This window comes from Myxocyprinus asiaticus, chromosome 3 (genome assembly GCF_019703515.2).
Source record: "Myxocyprinus asiaticus isolate MX2 ecotype Aquarium Trade chromosome 3, UBuf_Myxa_2, whole genome shotgun sequence".
NCBI classification, from domain to species: domain Eukaryota; kingdom Metazoa; phylum Chordata; class Actinopteri; order Cypriniformes; family Catostomidae; genus Myxocyprinus; species Myxocyprinus asiaticus.
The window spans coordinates 4,677,599-4,697,994 of record NC_059346.1 but is presented as its reverse complement, the minus strand read 5'-3'; the positions used below and the strand labels follow the sequence as shown (position 1 = coordinate 4,697,994).

The window sequence follows — 20,396 nt, the reverse complement described above, 5'->3', positions numbered from 1 at the left end:
TAAGGGGTTAAAGGGGCCATATTCTACATTCTTGCATTTATTTTTCCACTTATAATGTTAGTGGTTAGTCGTTAATAAGATTTCTTGCACCAAAGCAGTCATAATTTAGTTTTTCATGACCATTTTCCACCATCTGTCTGACCGTTAAAGAGGCTGTTATTGCTTCCGTGCCCTTAAGGGGCCGTTCAGACAGAATGCATTCTTACATTAAAAATAGTGTAGATGCAGCACTACGAGTGGAACAAATACATGTGTTTTCAAGTTCTTTTAAGTTGACATGCTGTCTTTAAATTTTGGCACTCCTGTGTGGGATGCTGTGAAAAAAAAATGCAACGGCAAAGATATCCGTCTAGTGCGTTTTTACACAGAAAAATTATTAAAAGCAGTGCAAATGGATGCAATGATGCATTGCATCCCCCAAGACTTCTGTATGTAAATGATGTTTTGATTGCCAACAGTGTACAGAACTACAGTGGGTTTTTGCATAGTTGAGCTAAGTCTTCATCTGTCTGTCCAAGTATACATGATGCAATGCGCAATGCAAAAATGTGACTGTTTTTTTGGACGTAGGACATTTTACAAACACATTTAAAATTATTGTTTTAATCCAACTGAAATTAAACTTTAAGTGCATGTAAATGGTTGGGTGAAGATGCTGAATACTGAATTTTTATAAAATGGACAAAATCCATATATTCCATCAGTAAATATGATGTCTTAAAATATATATATATATATATATATATATATATATATATATATATATATATATATATATATATATATATATAGTCTATATTATTTTTTGTTAATTATAAAAATGTTTTTTAACCAGATGAGGTTTTTTTTTAATTGTTTTTTACAAGATATGAAGTTGGAGACATGATGCATGTGCTGATGGGGAACGTTTCCATATAATCAATCAATCAATCAATCAATCAATATATCTATCTATCTATCTATCTATCTATTTTTTGCATGCCCTCACTTGAACACTTGACTTTATAATTAAAAAAAAGAAGTGAAGATAAAAACATGGATGAATATTGTCAATGATAAAGGATTTAAACACAGCAAATCCCCACAAGATGTCAGTGAGGCTGCTATTATACTGTACAATAAAGTCATTCTAACTGTTGAGGAACACGAAAAAACAAACAACTAAAACAAACTATCGACAACAATCAGCATAGATTTTTGTCAATAACCGATAGTTCCAAAAAGCAACTGTCGGCACAGATTAATCGGTAAATCCGATATATCAGTCTACCTCTAATATATAGTGACATGTTTATTGTTTACATGTATGATTTGTTCTTTTTTCGAGTATTTACAGTGATATGTAGAGTAAGGACTAAAACGGTACTGTCTCTTTAAGAAGAGCGGCAGTTCAGCGAGCGTCTCAAAAAAGTGTTTCGGTTGAGCTCATATTAACGTGAGTGGAGTCGCACAGCTTCTTTACCGCATCCGTGTTATTTCGAATTTCTATTTCTAGTTTTTATTTTTGTTGTTTTTGATCAACAACTGACTGTTATAACAGAAAGGGTTTCAAAAAAGAAAATTACAGTTATTCAAGACAAATGGATTGCGAGGATCTCGTCTTATCCGCATTGTAGAGGGTTGCATATAGTGTAAAAGATCGATCTTGGGATTATAAGAATCGATATCGGGATTGTTCAAATGAAGACCTGGATTAATCGGAAAAATCGATATTTTTACCTCGCCCGGCTTTAATATGTAAATGTGGATGGTCATATGTTAATGAGCTCATGGTTGTGATGTCATTATAATTAATGAATGTGTCATTTTTGCAGCTTAGCTTTGATCATTGATGTGGGTGGACTGGGGAGGGAGCTTTGTGTGAACGTAAATTTATGTCTACATAGACACATCAAACTTTTATTTTAAAAGGGCAAGAAAAATACTGTTTTCCATGTTATGTTCCCTTTAATGCAACTACTCCAAAAAAAAAAAAAAGAAAAAAAAAAAGAATAAAGGAAAAAATGAAGATGAATGAAATTATCTTGGCTCTTTAGTGATAAAACTTTATCTGAAAAGGTTGAATTGAAGACGAAATGCAGGCTCACGTATAGGCTATGTCTGCTCAACCCATCTTCTCATCCATCACACTTGGAGAGCAGATATGGGTCACAAAGCCATCATCTTATGGACACACACACACACACATTGGACTGAATTGATTGATTTGACCTTTATCCACGGCAAAGGTTGTATTTAGGATTCTCTTTTCTCACCGAGGCAAAGCATGCAGAATGATTTATGAATGGAAATTAAGGAGGATCTTCAACTGATTTGACTGTAAACTACCTCATTATCATGCCCGTGAAAGACCATTAAGGAATTATTGCTGTACTTAGATGCTTTTCAGCAATATATAAGAGGTATTAAGGCTGTGTTAAAGTACTGTATATATTCTCCCTTTAAAAGGGTTTTGATGATATTTGGGGTAAACATGAGCCTATGCCAGAGTCAAATGTCTCTGGTTATGGCAGTAGATATGTGTTATTTTAGTGGACACAGCTACTGATATCATATTGGAGGTTTAAAACTTTTGCCTGTCCTCTCTGGAGTGATGTACCAGTACGAAGTCTTTTAAAGTCACTGCTCTGTTCCTCAGTTTGCTGAAGAGCCATAATCGTACCTGGTGTACTCGCCAGAGGCTCCATAATATCAGCCCAATGCAGCAGGTGAGAGTTTGAGACAGAAATGAGGTTGTCTGAGTTGTATCAGTTAAGAGAGCGATAAAGGTAACACTTTCATCAGAAAATGAGATGACAGCGATGGTTTGGCTTTGGAGGTGTTGAAGAAAGAGTCAAGACAGAATAAAGGCATCATACACCATTACGCAGATGCTAAGATACTTGCCAAAGACATCAAAAGTTATTCCCAGACGGTCTTAACTTTCTGTTGTAAAAACCTAAATAAACTTTAATCGAGCCTTTAAGATGTGTTGTGAGCTGGAGTCTTCAAAGGGACTTTTATCTGTGAAAGTGAGTGATTATTGTGACTGATAAATTTGTTAGAGAGGTCACTCTCCTACATACAGTAGCTATAATACAGTGTACAATTTAGTTTCAAACTAGCCCGGTAAAATCATTAATATGTTTAAAATACCTCAATCAGTGAATCTGCATGAAAACAGCATTCGCAATGCATTTAAAGGAATAGTTCACCCCAAAATGAAAATGCTCTCATCATTTACTCACCCTCATGCCATCCCAGATGTGTATGACTTTCTTTTTTCTGCTGAACACAAACAAAGATTTTTAGAAGAATATCTCAGCTCTGTTGGTCCTTACAATGCAAGTAAATGGTGGCCAGGCATTTGAAGCTGCAAAAAGCATATAAAGGCAGGATAAAAGTAATCCATATAACACCAGTGGTTTAAGCCATGTTTTCTGAAGCGATATGATAGGTGTGTGTGAGAAACACACCTTTTGTCCTATAAATCTCCACTTTCATTTTTTTCTTCTTTTGTTTTTGGCAATTCACATTCTTCATGCATATCTCCAGCTACTGGGCAGGGAGGAGAATTTATAGCAAAGAATAACTTAAATATTGATCTGTTTCTCACCCACACATATCATATCACTTTAGAAGACATGAATTTAACCACTGGAGTCGTAGGGATTACTGTTATGCTGCCGTTATGTGCATTTTGGAGATTTATAGTTTTGGTCACCATTCACTTGCATTGTAAGAACCAATAGAGACGAAATATTCTTCTAAAAATTTTTGTTTGTGTTCAGCAGAAAAAATAAATTCATACGAATCTGGGATGGCATGAGGGTGAGTAAATGAGAGAATTTTCATTTTTGGCTGAACTATACCTTTAAAGGTGCACTCAGTGATTTACAGTATTTATTTTTTATTACATTTTTTATTTGCTAAATGCTAAACTTAAAAAAATAGAAATAAAAAAAAGAAGTAATAACAGTAGAGTAGTATTTAATGGTGCATTTATCATTTTTGGTTTGTATCATCTTGGACTTACAGTGACACCTAGCTGGGAGGATGCAACATCATTCAAAATCAATAGTTTTCAGTTACTGATGTCATTGTAGAAATTCATTATTTACAGTCAGCCATTATTAATTTAACCCATGAGTAAAAGTGTCCAAAAACAACGCGGTTGCTGAGATTAAGTGAGTAGTAGGCCTATTTAGCTGGTCATTTGATCCTAACATGGCAGCCCCCATGAGGGGGACCCTCTCCATGTTGAATAAAACAGCTTTTATAAGGTTATATTTTATATTTCTAAAATGATATCAGGTTTGAGATAAGCTTGAGATCAGTAATTAGAACTTCTGTTTTTGTATGATGCTGCATGTACGCTGCAAGGAGTCAGCGCAATATGAACATGAATATTACTGTAGCTACAGAATGAAAATTCATGAAACAATTGTTGTGAGACTTTACTGTTTATTTGACATGATGTTAAAATGTAGTCGTGTTTGGAGATATCTGTCTTTCCCATTAAAATATAAATGAGCTGTACATGCATGTCTAAAGTCAAATGGTTTGGAACAACATGAGGGTGAGTAAATGATGACACAATTAGCATTTTTGGGTGAACTATTCTATGAACATCACTAGGCTTTGTTTAGTCCCAAATTCATTGTGATTATTTCCTGTATCAAATATTTTTATTGAGCCATAGATAATCACATACAGATTATATTGTTACGTCAGTGCTCAGTTTTAATCTAAAACAATAATATATATATATATATATATATATACTATATATATATATATATATATATATATATATATATATATATATATATATATATATATAAATTTTTAATTTTTTTTTATTTTAATTTTTAATTTTTTTTTATTGTTTCCTAGTTGCCCTCATCTGGCCAAGGTAAGAATTTCATCTTATGCTGCTTGAACTCCAACACATCTTATAAATGTGACTCAACATTCTTCCTCATAACTTTATACAGTCCTTAGTTCACCCTTCATCACTTCCACCTGCTACACTCGCTCCTGGTGGCTTTTTATTGTTCCTCTTTCTTACCTGCCCCAGACGATGACCCTGATATCTTCCTGTCTGATGTTCCTGCGCCTCCCTTCCTCTCCTCTCTCCTCCTCCTACTCATCATCATCATTAGCCTTCCACAGTCTCTCTATGTGCTGCTCCAGTGCAACTCCAGCATCCTCTTTTTTTAATTAAATGGCCAGGCACGCACGCACACACACACGCACACACACACACACACACACACACACAAGCTCAAGCGCTAATGATGATGATATACCCATCCTTAAAGGAATAGTTTACTCTAAAATTAAACATTAATTACTTTATACATACATTATTTACATACCCTCAAACCTGTATGTTGTAATTTTAAGTTTTTATCTTGTTGCTTCACTAGTGTTGCTTATGTCAGATAAAAAAATAAACAGAGAAGTAAGAGTCAGACTATCTTGTTTTGCAATTTAAACCATAAAATAATCACTCACTGTATTTTAATGACTCATAAGGTGAATGTTTACATTTGTATTATGTCCATGGAACACAAAAAGGAGAATTTTGGAGAAATATTCGCACAGCTGTTTTCCATACAACAACAGTTCGTATTAGTAGAGTATATTTTTCAAAATTAAATAATTTAAATGTTTAAATAAATCGTTAAATACATAATTAAAAAACCTTATACAACTATTAAATCTATCCATTTTAATTTACCATTAGCTTTGGGTTGATTTTCAGCATAAGCGTCACATCTTTTCATATTCAGGGTTATAGTTTTTGGCACACCACTCAACGTAAGTGGGCACCACCTTTCAAAATTGTTTTCTAGGGGCTGTTCATGTTTTTGCGTCCATGTGCACTGATTTGAAATAGTTTTTCTATGCAGACATGAGCTAGATTAATGTGTTTGATGTCCATTGTGACACGTCTCAGCATCTCGTATTATGAGTCCAGCGTTTCTAAGACGTTGTGTCAAGTTAAGCAAACTTTTACTTTTTGAAACTTGAGACGCCTGCCTGCTGTGCCATTCGTTGTGCAGCTTGAAGCATTTTCAACACAAGTATGCGTTTTGTGTGAATGGACCCTTAGTAAGCAGGGGTGCATTAATGCACGGGCTTACATGGGCTGAAGCCCAGGCCCCCCAGTTTCCAAGGGGTCCCCATTCGCGGCATCCACCACACTATTTTCCGCCGTACACGTTCTCGGGAGGTGTGCATTCAGCGGGAGATGCTAATATAAACACAGAGATGGTGTGCAACAGCATAAGCCATCTGTGTAGCACACGTTCATAGAATAACAGTCCACAACCATCGCCCGCTACTGGCAGGGGGCCCCATGGAATGGAATTTTCAAATTTAGAAAATAAAAAAAGAGCTTGTGCATGAATGAAAGATCAACCGTAAGCTAGTGTTAAGTTAAAGATGGATGCAAAGCTATTAAAATTAAATGCATGGAACACTTTTATTGATTTATGTAGGGATTTAATGATTAAATAATTTTACCGATTTTAATACGATTTATGTAAAAATTTAACAATTTATCTAATGATTTAATTTAGGGCTTTCGATTTAATGTGTTTGTTCAGTGCGATTAATTATATAAAATAATTATGTGTTAAAAAATGTACGCAACTAATTATGTCCCCAGACCATAATAAGATTCCTGAGCAATTCAAGCTTGAAGTACCACTTGTTTTCTCCGGGGGGCAGTAAGCGAAGCTCCAGCTTTATAGGCAAACAGCAGCTTATACAGAGAACAAACCAACCCTTCAGCAGACAGCACAACACGAGGACGTATTCTTGCATTCAAAACACATCTTGATGGAGTGCAAATCTGAATTTAGGGATTTCAAGAAGTGTTTTCCTAAGTTTCAAACTATGCATAACTTCACACAGTGACCTAAAAATGGTATGTTTATAACGCGACGCAACCAAAGTGAGACGCTCCGTCTTGTGTACATTGACGGGTCCTCAGACAAGTCCTCATAATAAATCTCGCACTGATTGACAAATTCAATTGCAAAATGGATTGCTGTGGACTGTAACCTAATGATTGGCTTATGTTCAATAATATGCAAATAAACAATAAATTGGATTCTAAAACAACTTTTTGTATTGTCTTATCAATGCTTAACTCTTCTGCCACAATAATGTAATGCATTTCAATGATCTGAATATAATTTTATTTATTTATTTGTAATTATTTAAATAAAACTATTTAGAATTATTTCATAATTATATATTGAATTCTTGTTATTTTAGGGGCTTTCTCAGCTAATATTTATATATGCGATTAATTCGATTAATTAATCGGCACACCAAGTAATTTAAAATTTTAATCGATTGACAGCCCTAATTTAATTTTTATATATTTGACCCTTCATAGTCAAGCTCCAAACAGGACAAGAAGCACCAGAAAAGTGTTCATATGACTTGCGTGCTATATTCTATCATTTTCTGATGCCATACGATAGCTTTGTGGATAGCTCAGGAACGGACCGAAATTTAAGTCCTTACATTTCTTCATATCACTCATATCAAATATTCTGCCTATGGTGCAGGTTGAACGTCAATGACATCAAACAAATATATATAAACTAAAATACCCAAAAGAATCAGAACTGGATCAAATAGAGAGCTTGTGAATCAGAATTGAACCGGGGTAATCTGTATCAAAACCCAGCCCTATTGTAAAGTCATATTTGATTTGAGAGCTTGAGTCGAGGGGACGATCTTAGATGAATAATGACTTAAAGTGCACCTATTATGGTTTTTAAAAGTGCCTAATTTTGTTTTAAAGGTCTCATACAATAGATTTACATGCATCCAAGGTCAAAAAACACTTTCATTTGCTCATAATTTCAATTGCAGCATTACGTTTTTTTCCCAGTGTCAAAAACGACTTGTTCAATGATCCGTTCTAAAGGATTCATTATAAAATCCTCCTTTCAGAGAGCCTACTCTGCTCTGATTGGTCAGATGTCCCAGTCTGTTGTGATTGGTCTACCGCTTACAGCGCATGTTGGAACAGCGTTACAGCTACCATATCTGAAAAAATGTCTGTTTTACTTTACCAATTTGAGCCCGATAGTGATACATCGGAAGATCAACCCGAACCACCATCGCAAGCACGAGGAGAACAGGACGTTTCTCAGTAGTGTAGTTTGACAATAACGTGAGTTAGCCGGTTAGCAGAGGCTAACAGGCTAACAGCGTGCACTGGCTGTACATGTAAACAGACCAGAGGCGGGTTTTTTGTTACTAAATTACGTAGGTTAGTACAGGAAGTAAGTTTGGAATTACTAACAACTCGTTACAGGTGTTCAGAATCGGTTCTTTCTTTTGGGAGTCAATAACTCCATTTGTCGTGCACTTTGATTTTTGAAACTTTGCAGACTTTTTTACATTCACAAACAGCTATATAACACACTACATGAAAGGTAATATTTGAAAAACCATAATAGGTGCTCTTTAATTTTACAGTCTGTTTCACTTTTGTTCTGTCTCTTTAGCAGCTTGAAAGACGTGGTCATTCTACGGAAAAGAGCTCCGTGACGATTCTTCAAAAAATCTCCTTTGGTGTTCCAAGCAACACACAACAGCACGCAGGCTCAGAACAACATGAGGGTGTGTAAATAATAACAGAATGTTCATTTTTGGGTGTTTTATTTCTTTAAGCTGAAACATAGAGTAAACGAGAGAGAGAGAGAGAGAGAGAGAGAGAGAGAGAGAGAGAGAGAGAGATGAATAAAGAGAAGCTGAACGCTTCTGTTAATTCGCTGCTGATAGGTCTACGTGTGCGCTTACTCCACTCACTCCCTCCCGTTCCCATTGGCTGCCTCCCTCTCCCATACACGGACACAAACACACACACATGCACTGGCTCAGAGCTCACACACCAGAGTTGACGTTCTTGAGCGGAGGTCGAGAGAGGGACAGATGGGATCCACACACACACACCGGAAAACGGCACAAGCCACTCCGTGCAGAATTGATCACGACTGAGACACAGAGAGAAACAGAGCGACACTCAAGCATGGAAGAACAGGAAAGGGAGAATCAATGACAGCGACACGGAGGAGAGAAGATGCCAAGGAATAAGCCGGATGGGATTTGGAAACCTGGGCATCACACACGCTTTTGAAAAGAACGTCCTGAGGATTGTCACTGCAGTTTGCTCGCACTCTTGGGAAGTTTCTGGTGAGTAACTTTCACTGATGGATATAAACAGTGGTGTTGTAGTGTCTGAAGAGGTGGGCATACTGTGAATTTATGAAGCCCCCCCAAAAAATAAAAATAAAAATTAAAATAAAACATGCACCCGGTCTCTAAAATTCCGACATTTACATTTTATACAGTACATATGTAAAATGTGTAAGAAATATATTTTTTCCATAACATTTTTTTAAAAATAAATACAAAAAATACTGATGTAATTACTGTCCCACATGAACTTACAAAATGTATATCAGGGTAAATTTCTTGTTGGCATGGCGTACAGCACACTACTAAGAACCATGGCATTCAATACGTATTTAAATTAATAGGTGTCATTAATGTTCCTTTCATTAGGCTACTGTGAAAATTGTTAATACATTATAAGTACTCTAATTAATAAACTAATACATACATAATATGCAATAAACTGTTAAGCATTGTATATAAGTGTAGTAATGTTCATGTTAACTTAACACGTTGTCTTGTATTATCATACACCGATCAGCCACATCATTAAAACCACTGACAGGTGAAGTGAATAACATTTATATCTCGTTACAATGGCACCTGTCAAGGGGTGGGATATATTAGGCAGCAAGTGAACAGTCAGTTCTTGAATTTCATATGTTGGAAGCAGGAAAAATGGGCAAGCGTAAGGATCTGAGTGACTTTGACAAGAGCCAAATTGTGATGGCTAGATGACTGGGTCAGAGCATCTCCAAAACGGCAGGTCTTGTGGGGTGTTCTCGGTATGCAGTGGTTAGTACCTACCAAAAGTGGTCCAAGAAAGGTCAACCGGTGAACTGGCAACAGGGTCATGGATGCCCAAGGCTCATTGATGCACGTAGGGAGCAAAGACTAGCCCGTTTGATCCGATCCCACAGAAGAGCTACTCTAGCACAAATTGCTGAAAAACTTAATGCTGGCTGTGATAGAAAAGTGTCAGAGCACACAGTGCATCGTAGCTTGCTGTGTGTGGGGCTTCGTAGTTGTAGACCGGTCAGAGTGCCCATGCTGACCCCTGTCCACCGCCAAAAGTGCCTACAATGGGCATGTGAGCATCAGAACTGGACCATGGAGCAATGGAAGAAGGTGGCCTGGTCTGATGAATCACGCTTTCTTTAAGATCATGTGGACAGCCGGGTGCGTGTGCATCGTTTGCCTGGGGAAGAGATGGCAGCAGGATGCACCATGGGAAGAAGGCAGGCTGGCGGAGGCAGTGTGATATTCTGGGCAATGTCTTGCTGGGAAACCTTGGGTCCTGGATTCATGTGGATGTTACTTTGACACGTACCACCTACCTAAAGATTGTTGCAGACCACGTACACCCCTTCATGGCAAAAGTTTTCCCTGACGGCAGTGACCTCTTTCTGCAGGATATTGCGCCCTGCCACACTGCAAAAACAGTTCAGGAATGGTTTGAGGAACATGACATAGAGTTCAAGGTGTTGACTTCGTGCCTCCAAATTCCTCAGATCTCAATCTGATCGAGCATCTATGGGATGTGCCACAGGACACCTTCAGAGGTCTTGTGGAGTCCATGCCTCGATGAGTCAGAGCTGTTTTGTGCTTTTCTGTGTATAGAGAAATTGTTTTCCTACTTAGAAATATAAATTGGATCATGAGAAAAGGGCACCACCGACAACAGTAAAAGGCAAAAAAAGAAAAAGAAATGTTATTTAATTATGGGATACAGTTGTCCAGAATCTGCAAAGAGCATCAAAAATGAGCATGGGTGCAACAACATGCTGTATTTTCACAAAGTTTAATTACATAAGTTAAATTTAAATGTATATATATATATATATAGGTAGGTAGGGATATATATATATATATATATATATATATATATATATATATATATATATATATATATATATATATATATATATATATATATCTGTTTAGTAGGGGAATAAATTTACAGTGCAAATTATGGTTACTTCAGGGATGCTTGTGCATCATCATTAGATGCTGGAAATGTCCCGCCCCTTACTGAAACAGAAAATATGATTGGTTAGCAAATATCCAATCGCGTCTGAAATGAACATTCTGATTGGTGGATCAAATTAGATGGACTGTCTGTCTTACCAGTGCCATCAGTTGCACTCCTGCAGCTCCGTGCGTGTTTTGAGAGAATCTCTGTACACTTAAAACAAACCAAAAACCTTCGGACAATGGTGCTGCGGCATCGCGTTAGTAGACTGCAAAAGATCCGGGTCAAAAGCTTACTAGTTGTTTTGGCAGACATACGTTTCATCTATTATTTCTTGTGGGCATACGCAAAATCCGAAGAAAGATAGGTGGACATATGGCGTATGCCTTCGTATGCCCTAGACTACACTACTGGAAATAAATATTGATATACATGTACTTTATTGATCCTGTTTTGGGAAATTGGGTTGCATTAGGAGACAGAAAATAACACTACAAAGTACACAGAGCATAAAAATATTGCAATAGACAAAATTAGAAGAATAAAAATTATAGATGAGTACACATCACAGAACAGAAGTTTTTACACAATATTAACTAAAAATGTAGCTATTGCATATGTGGTAGGCTATATTGCAGGTTTAATATGATGGAAATACAATTCTGGTTTTGGTTGTTCTTGTCTCTTAACGAAAGTGTCTTGTGCTGTTGGTGTGGTTTACTTATTGGCCGTTTTGATTGTGAACATGGTTTGACGGACAAACACAAAAGTCAGAGTAGAAACGAGAGTGTTCAGCGATGATTGGCCTGGATCTGAGCAGATTTGCACGGCTAAAAGGATGCCACAAACAGAGACAAAACAGCCGGATCAGATCTTCCCTACATACACACATCGACGAAGTGATTCATTGCATTCATGCATCCATACACACACACACACACACACACACACACACACACACACACACACACACACACACACACACAATATATAATAAACATAAAAGCATACGAGCACATGCACATTCTTTAAAATATTTGTGTTGGATCAATAGGGCATGACAGAGATGAAAGATTTGCGTTGTTCAAAATCTGTGCACGTCCAATTTGACTAAATTTACCAGGTACAAAAGCACTTCATCCTGAGTTCAAAGGACAGTGTGTGAGTCATTTCTTGTGTGTGCTATCTGAATAACAGAAAAAGAAACTGTAGAGGTCATTGCAGATTCAGAGGGAACCATATGGCAGCATTGGATGGAGCTTGTAGAATGTGAGCGACTTGATTGGTTGTTGGTTTAGGTAAACAGTTGTAAAGTCTAACAGCAAACCTTGCAGAAGAGCATGTTAACGTTTTGCCACCAATGGCAGGGGAATTTGACCAGCCATAAACTGTATTTTGCATTATTTCTTTCAAAGTCTACTGTGCAGTTATGTCCCCAAATTAATTATTCTACTGTTTTTCCCTATTTGTGGCAAACAGCACAGGTCATTATGACCCTTTTTCCACCTGGAATTAAGATGCGTCTCATGTGATCGGATCACATGTGGTCAGGTGAAACGCATCGCTGCTTACACCTGGTCACTTAAATGCGTCTCCTGTGACCACTTGTGTTCGGATTTGGAGGGGAGGGTCTCTGTTTCATGATGACATACATCAATCATTATGTCAGTGTGTTACTGCATGATATTAAAGCACAACGAAGTCAGAAAAGACAAAGAAAGCGAAAAAAACAACAACAAAAAAAACAGTGCGGTTGAAATTGAATCTAAGCACAGTCGCAACATGTCAAACAGAATTATCGGTTATTTTAGTGTATTACCTGTATTAAAGGAGCTTCAGGTGTTGGTGCTTGTCATCTGTGTTGATATCAGACACACTAAAGAAGATCTGTGAAGCTCTCGTGATTTTGTATGTATCCACTTTTTTTACATTTTCCTATCAGATGGTTATTTCCTTTTAAAGCCGCTCATAAACAGCAGTTTAAACTCTTGTTTTAGCACAGCGGTTGATTGACAGGTGAGGGATGATGCTTCACTGCTGCCAGGACGCATACAGGACGGATTATCGTTTACATCTCAAATGCAATCTGGTCACATGCGTTTTTGACCACATTCGTATGTGATTTTTGTAATCTGATCACAAAACATTTTAGACCCCATTTAGACCTGATTTTAGGTCTGACCACATGTTGATCGGATCACCTGAAACACATGTTAATACCAGGTGAAAACGGGGTCTATCAGTTGCAGGATCATGCATAGCTATTCTCCTGGTGAAACCAGACAGATCTGTGAATTCAGTGACAGTACGTTGAACGTTCTTCAACTGAAATCGGTCTGTGCTTACCGAAATTCTAATCACTGCCCCAAGTGGCTGAAGCTGGAAGTGTTGGAAGCATTTCCTCAATAAAGGAAATGGAGATTGGAGACAGGAGAACGCATTGAAAAAATAAGTGGGACAAAAGGCAGAATCAATCCCAGGTCATCCACACCATTAAAGCACATTCACACTGTTGTTACACCCTATATCAGTGCAACAACACTAGAGGGCGCACTTTGTCTTAAATTTCTTTGTTTCCACCGGACTATTGGAGTGCAAATAGCCATGCTGTGCGGCAGGTGTTATTTACATCTAGTGCAAATAGTCACTCTCTCTCTCTCTTTTTTTTTTTTTTTTTTTTTTTTTTTTTTTTTTTATATTTGGAGCTTGACAGTCTGGAGTCACTATTCATTTTCATTATATGGCAAAAATCCACAAATAAGCCATGTGAAAATTCTTCAGTTTGTGTTCAAGTCATTATTTTTCTTGCATAGCACTTTTCACAATACAAAAGTTTCAAAGCCGCTTTACAGAAAAAGTTGTATGGGTTTGCAGCCAGTTTTCACTTTTGGATAAACTATACCTTTAACTTTGTGCTATTGCTCACTTTGTGCTTGTGTGCTTCTAAAGATAAGTGGCACACAATGTATAACCACAATTTACAAACTACAGTAGTGAAAGTGTTGATTTAGAGTAAAAAAAGAACTTACATTTTTATCTGTTTCTCACCCACATCTATCATATCACTTCTGAAGACATGGATTTAACCACTGGAGTCTTATGAATTACTTATATGCTGCCTTTATGTGCTTTTTGGAGCTACAAAGGTCTGATTACCATTCACTTGCATTGTGAGGACCAACAGAGCTGATATATTCTTCTAAAAATCTTTGTGGCCTGCAGAAGAAAGAAAGTCAGAGAATTTTTATTTTTGGGTGAACTATCCCTTTAAATGAAAAACAAATGCACAGTACTAGGAGAGCTTCAGTGTGCTTTACTATAACACTAACATTATCCCAAGTATATATTAAATTGATTAAATTAGTTTGCTTTTGAAAAATGTCGGCAACATTACCAAACCCATTAAATCAAATAAATAAACAAAGAAAAATATATGTATATATTATTATTATTATTATTATTATTAGGCCTGTGTATTATTATTATTATTGCCCTTTCTTTATTTCATTTATAAATTAACGTTGCCCTATACTGTAATTCTGTGAATGAATAAAAGTTTGGTTGAATGACATTTTCAGAATGTTCTGCACTTTTTTTTAATCAAGACTAGATAAGACTATCAAAACTATATGTCCAATGCAGAATTCTCTTTCAGAAATACTAGCTTTTAAATATTACCTTTTAATATTTTAAATCTACCCCTCTCTACTTTGGCTAGCATTTGCTGAGCTTCTTCATCTGCACGTGAAAATTGCATAAATTATGTCACTAATTGATTAGCATATAAAAATGTCATATTTTAAAGTCAAACTACGCAATATAAACAAATTGATAAGCTCAGTTGCAATCACCTCACTCGCATTCTCCTTCGCCATTGTATTTAGACATTTGTATTTTTTTCATCACATTCTTTCTGATAATTTTACATTTGAAAATTCAAACTTTCTTTATTGCCAATAGTGTTTAATACTGCTTAAAATATGGTGAAATCTTGCTGCATTGTGGGCCGTTAACAGGTGTTGTGCTTGTGATTTTCAAAAAACCCGCTCCCCGCTCCAGGGAAAATCATGCCGCTCCACTCACATACTCTGCTTTACAACACATGACAACCTGGATCATGCAATTGACCAGCTACTACCACTAATAATGACAATAATAATAATAACAACATGTTTTTAATACTTTAAATAGTGCTTTCAGCCAATGCTCCAACAAAAAATGACATGCAAACAAAACAAGCAAATATAATTAATATACCAAAAACACACTATACATACTACAGACAACAACGGAGCCCAAGTGAACAGTATAGTCCAGAGGGATGGTATTGATCAGCAGGAGTGTGATCCACTAGACAGTCCAAACAGAAAGAGTGCAAGTGGAAAGATAAAATGTTCAACTAATGATGAAACAAACCACTATGAGTGCAGCTCTCATGGTGCGGATCACGGATAAATAGCACGACATCAAGTGCTTAGCACGAACACATAATGGTCTCAGTCACCAAGTAGTTCTCGAGTAGCCACTGTCAGGTCACAGTCCAGTGCAAAATAATGCGCAAAAATTATTTCAATTAAATCCAAGAATGTCTATTAGAAGATAAACATCTTGGTGTGAAGCGGCAGCCATTAGTAAACAAACGTTGTGCATCTATGACAATAGGTGTCAGTCTAAAGTCCAAAACCACTGGTTCTATTGGGACAAATAAGAGCCAGCTAAAAACTTACTGAGTGCACCTTTAAACAGGACGCAGACTCAAAACACCCAGTCAACGCTGCCAGTCATGACAAAAGTCTTGGCCACAATTAATATTGTAAGGTTTGACATGAAAGATAGTCGTGTTGCACAGTCTACCATGGCTTTTATGCAAGAACTCACTGGGGTCGCATCATACAGTTTGACAAAAATGTTTTTTTAAACACAATTGTAACCTGAATTTTCACTCCTCATAGGATTAGATGTGGAGTCGATAGTTTAGAGTTGCTTATGGACATTTGTGCACAAATCTAAACGAGATTCTCAGCAATTAGCCAGCTGGGCTCAGCGCATGCTGGACACAGGTCATTACTGTTTGTGTGAAAGTGGCCCAGTGGGTGGAACCAGCTCATTAAACTAAGTGCCAAATGAAACTTTTTGGGGGGAGAATGTATAGCTAATCCCACCAATCAAAACATTAAGGGTACGTAAACATCAGTTGAACTCACACCTTCCAGTATTAAAGGGGAAAGATTAAGTTTGAACATCTTTCTTGCTGTTAAATATAATAGCTCTCATTTGTAGATGAGGAAGCATTTATTTGTTGCGGGCTTACTCACAGTGAAATGTGCATTATAAATGTCCATCTGGAGCTTTTCTCAATGCTTCATTTCTATTTAATATCACAGTTGTTGTGACATAGGCCTGATCATTTAGCCAATGCACTGATAATCATTCATATAATATATTTTTATTCTTAAACTTTAATTCTGCTGCAATCCAACTGAGTAACACATCTTTCCCTGAATGCACACGCACTTCAAGGAGGTGTCTATTTGATGTTTGTGTTTTCATCTGGATGATGTAATCTTCGTAACCACACATTTTGTCAAAACTGAGTTAGTCATGGAAATCGGATCTCTTAGACTATGTTTGGTTTGTCACAACTATGCTCAGATTCAAAGAAAAAGGAGTGAGACTATGGGTGGTACCCATCTAGGTCCTTAGCTCATGTCGTGAATGAGTATACCGTGAACTCAAATTCGGCACTGGCAAGGGTGTTTAACCACTGAGCACTGGAACACTAATGACTAGGGATGTGCACGAGTAACTGACTAATCGAGTACTCGTTCTGCACCAACTAGATGACTATTAAATACTCTAACATAGCTAAAGGATTTTTCTTTGCGCATTGCCTGCCGTGGGCAATTCTGAATTATCCTGTACTTTCCCTGTGGATCTCTCACCAAATATCGCAGTAGCAATTGAGTTCACTGGGTAGAGCTGTGAATGTGTGTTGTCAAGGTGTTGGATGAGAGAATAAGATATGATGGCATCTGTGCTATTGAAAGCAAGGCCAAGTGTAGCACTAGCAATACTTGTAATATTTTTATTCTTATTGAATTCTACTCTATTGATATTCGTTCCTTGATGGAGTCATGCAGACCAATGGAGTTTATGGTGGAAAGAAACTGCGAAGCGGCACAAGAAACTCAGAAGCTTATCAGACCAGGATGTGTGTTAAATCTCTTAACATGGGCTAATAGCACATTTTACAAAAAGCTAACATTTCATCCACTTGTTTTTCTGAATAATAACATGGCAAATGGTAAAAATGTGATGGCCTTTATGTCAGTGTTTCCGTTAGCCGCTAATTACCGGTTTATGACTGTTAAAATGTCCTAATATCCGACAAATTCAAACATTGTTGGACACAGTGTCCAGTAAAAATATTAACATGAGGCATCAGCTACCCCTTTAGTTGATGCCACAAGTGTACAGTGTCATACCATGACAGTGATTACAGTGCTTTGCTGCCACGGAGGTTTAAACTTTCCCGAAGCTTGCAGAGTCCTAATTCGCCATTGCAGCACGTTGTATCCGGCGCACTGGCAAAAGCAGCCTGCGTTCCCATTTTGCATGCCCACAGTGAGAATCTCACTTCAGAATCACATTAAAACAGCCTTGCGTTGCTGTCTTTTAAAGAGAAGAACACCAGGCTTATGTGCATCTCAACTTGTAGGGAAACACTGGACACATTTGACATCATTTTGGCAACAAAACGCTTTTATGGTATGAAAAATTGGAGGAAAAAGTCATAAAAATAAAGAGCCAAGGAAATGAGCCAGAAATTATATGACATAACCTAACAATTTGTTATTTTAATAATTATTTATAAACGAAAATATATGTGCCCCCATTGTTGAATGCTATTAAACTAGACGCTCGTTCCATGACAGCTGATTTTAATTATTTTATTTATTTTTATGAAAAAGCAGCTATAATGAACAAATGTTTATCATTCATTTGACTTGATTGTGTCATTATTAGCATATATCGCATTATTATTCATAGTCCATCGCGTTTACAACACAAAATAAACACTGAAATGAGTTGACCGGATTTTTTTGTATTTGTCCAGCAAACTTTATCATTCCCAGACACATTGGCCGGCATTGGTTTCTACATTTCTTAGCTCCGGGTGAGTGCAAATGTTTTTTATTAAATTTTTTTTTTTTTTTTTTTAATTAATGCTTATTTTTCATTTTATTTTTATTTATTTATTTTTTTTAAAAGAGAAGCATAGTTTGTAGAAGTTACCTTGTTTTGAAACCGTACTTGGTAACGTTTGTGAATAAAACAAAATATGAATTTCACGTACATGTCATACTTATTATTTTTAACTTGCATTTTAATTGATTACTCTAAAACGCCCATTGCAACCTGATTACGAGGTCGTGCTTTAAAACACAGCTGGTGCATCATCTCTGTATAAATGTCATTATTGTGCGTTTTCATTGTAGATTTTAAAACGTACAGTGTTTTTTGAAAGCTAAATGATATGAAAGAAGAAATTTACATTCATCTTTTTCTAACAACTCTAATATTTAAAAGATTGTCTCCCTTTCATGAACATAACAGATGAAAGATAATACTTTATTAAAGATAATGACTTCAGACACTTTAGAAGACCTGATGATGTTTTCGGGAAGGGAACATAGTGAGCAAGGATGCTTCTTGATTTTTATGCTGCATTCTGGGTATATTTAGAGAGCAAATGTTTTAGTGCACTGGAACAATTTTGCAATTGCAGTTGACTCCCTGAACTACTGAACTAGGGAGCTGATTGAGATGCAATACATTTTGTATTGCACGTTTGGCTAAACAATATAGAAACATTGAAACCATTTTTCTCAGTTTCAGTGTTGGTGTTTTTGCTTTGTAGGACCAGCATTGTCAGGGCCAGAGACAGAGCTTTCGTAAAAAATTAAATAGGAGAAACTGTAATGCTCAATATGGTGACTGTAAAGAATGGAAGTCCAGCCTTTTAGACAAAAGAGCCGATCAGATTTTTGATAGAGGTTATGTAAGGTTAGGCTTGTTTGCTGAATGTGACACAAATCTGATTTTATGCTCAAATCTGAATTTTGTAAGTTTGTTCACTTGACATTTTAAAAGTAACCCATATCAGACACTAGTCTGAACAGCCGACGCTCCTAAACTGACCCGTATGCGTATAACACTCCCTGAGCGTGTGTATAACAAACACATGTATTTCTTTAAAAAAGAACTGAATGCGTTAAATAGAAAAAATTTGACTTGCAATTAAAAGTTTAAAACCATTACACGCCTATATATGCCAGAAATCAAGTGTGCATATGACAAATGTTGAGTTAAATTGATGTAAACATCACATTAAATCTGACCTGGCTGTTCTCTCTGAAGGCACATTGGAAAAAATCAGATATGTATTCGATTTATTTCCACATACTGTATGAAATTGGCCCAGATCCAATTAACAGATCTGTCACATGTGAGTGAAAAAAATCCGATCTGGGCCACATTCAGCTGTGGTGTGAACCAAGCCATTGATGTATAATGTCATTTTGACAGATAAAAAAGAAACAAGAAAACAATTTTAACCTACTGCATCATTTTGAAATTCACTCTCTCTCACTCTCCCACTGTGTGTGTGTGTGTGTGTGTGTGTGTGTGTGTGTGCCTTGTTAATTGCCTGGTATTAAAGGGGTCATGAAATGGAGAATCAAATTTTTCTTGATATTTAGACATATAAGACATCATGTACATATACTGTACATTTTGGAACTCAAAACTTCCTCCCTAGTCTAAAAAGAGCATTTATAGTTGATTTTGTTTTGAAATCTGTCTGTTCATGACATCACAAAACATTGATCATTTGTATTTACACATCCCACGACATGCGTCATCGCACCCTTGGCCCTGCCCACTGGCGCGCAGTTCAAGTCAAGAGAGCAGACCTTGTGTGGCTAACTATTCCTGAACACCAAAGGGGATCCATCTGGTTTATTTTGAATTATTTTGTATATGATCATGAGCTACACAGTGTTATGTCCCGTTCTCCTTTTGTCTTGGGTTTGAGGAAAAGGGTAACAAAAGAACACGAAAAAACAAAAAAACATTCAGGAGACTTTGTCTCCTGTCCCAGAATGATTGCACAACATACGAGTTCAAAACAAAGATATAAATATATATATTAATGGTTTTAAATACAAAC

The 20,396-nt window shown here is 36.7% G+C and overlaps 1 protein-coding gene across 3 annotated transcripts in view; it reads left to right on the top strand.

The window, feature by feature from the left end:
• The first annotated feature begins 8,928 nt into the window (after positions 1-8,928).
• LOC127423196 (proline-rich protein 36-like) overlaps positions 8,929-20,396 on the top strand; it is a 135,753-nt gene continuing 124,285 nt past the window's right edge. For all 3 annotated transcript variants that reach the window (XM_051667350.1, XM_051667346.1, XM_051667343.1), the window contains exon 1: positions 8,929-9,210. The gene's annotated coding sequence lies outside the window, so the exon portion shown is untranslated. The remainder of the gene's footprint in view (positions 9,211-20,396) is intronic.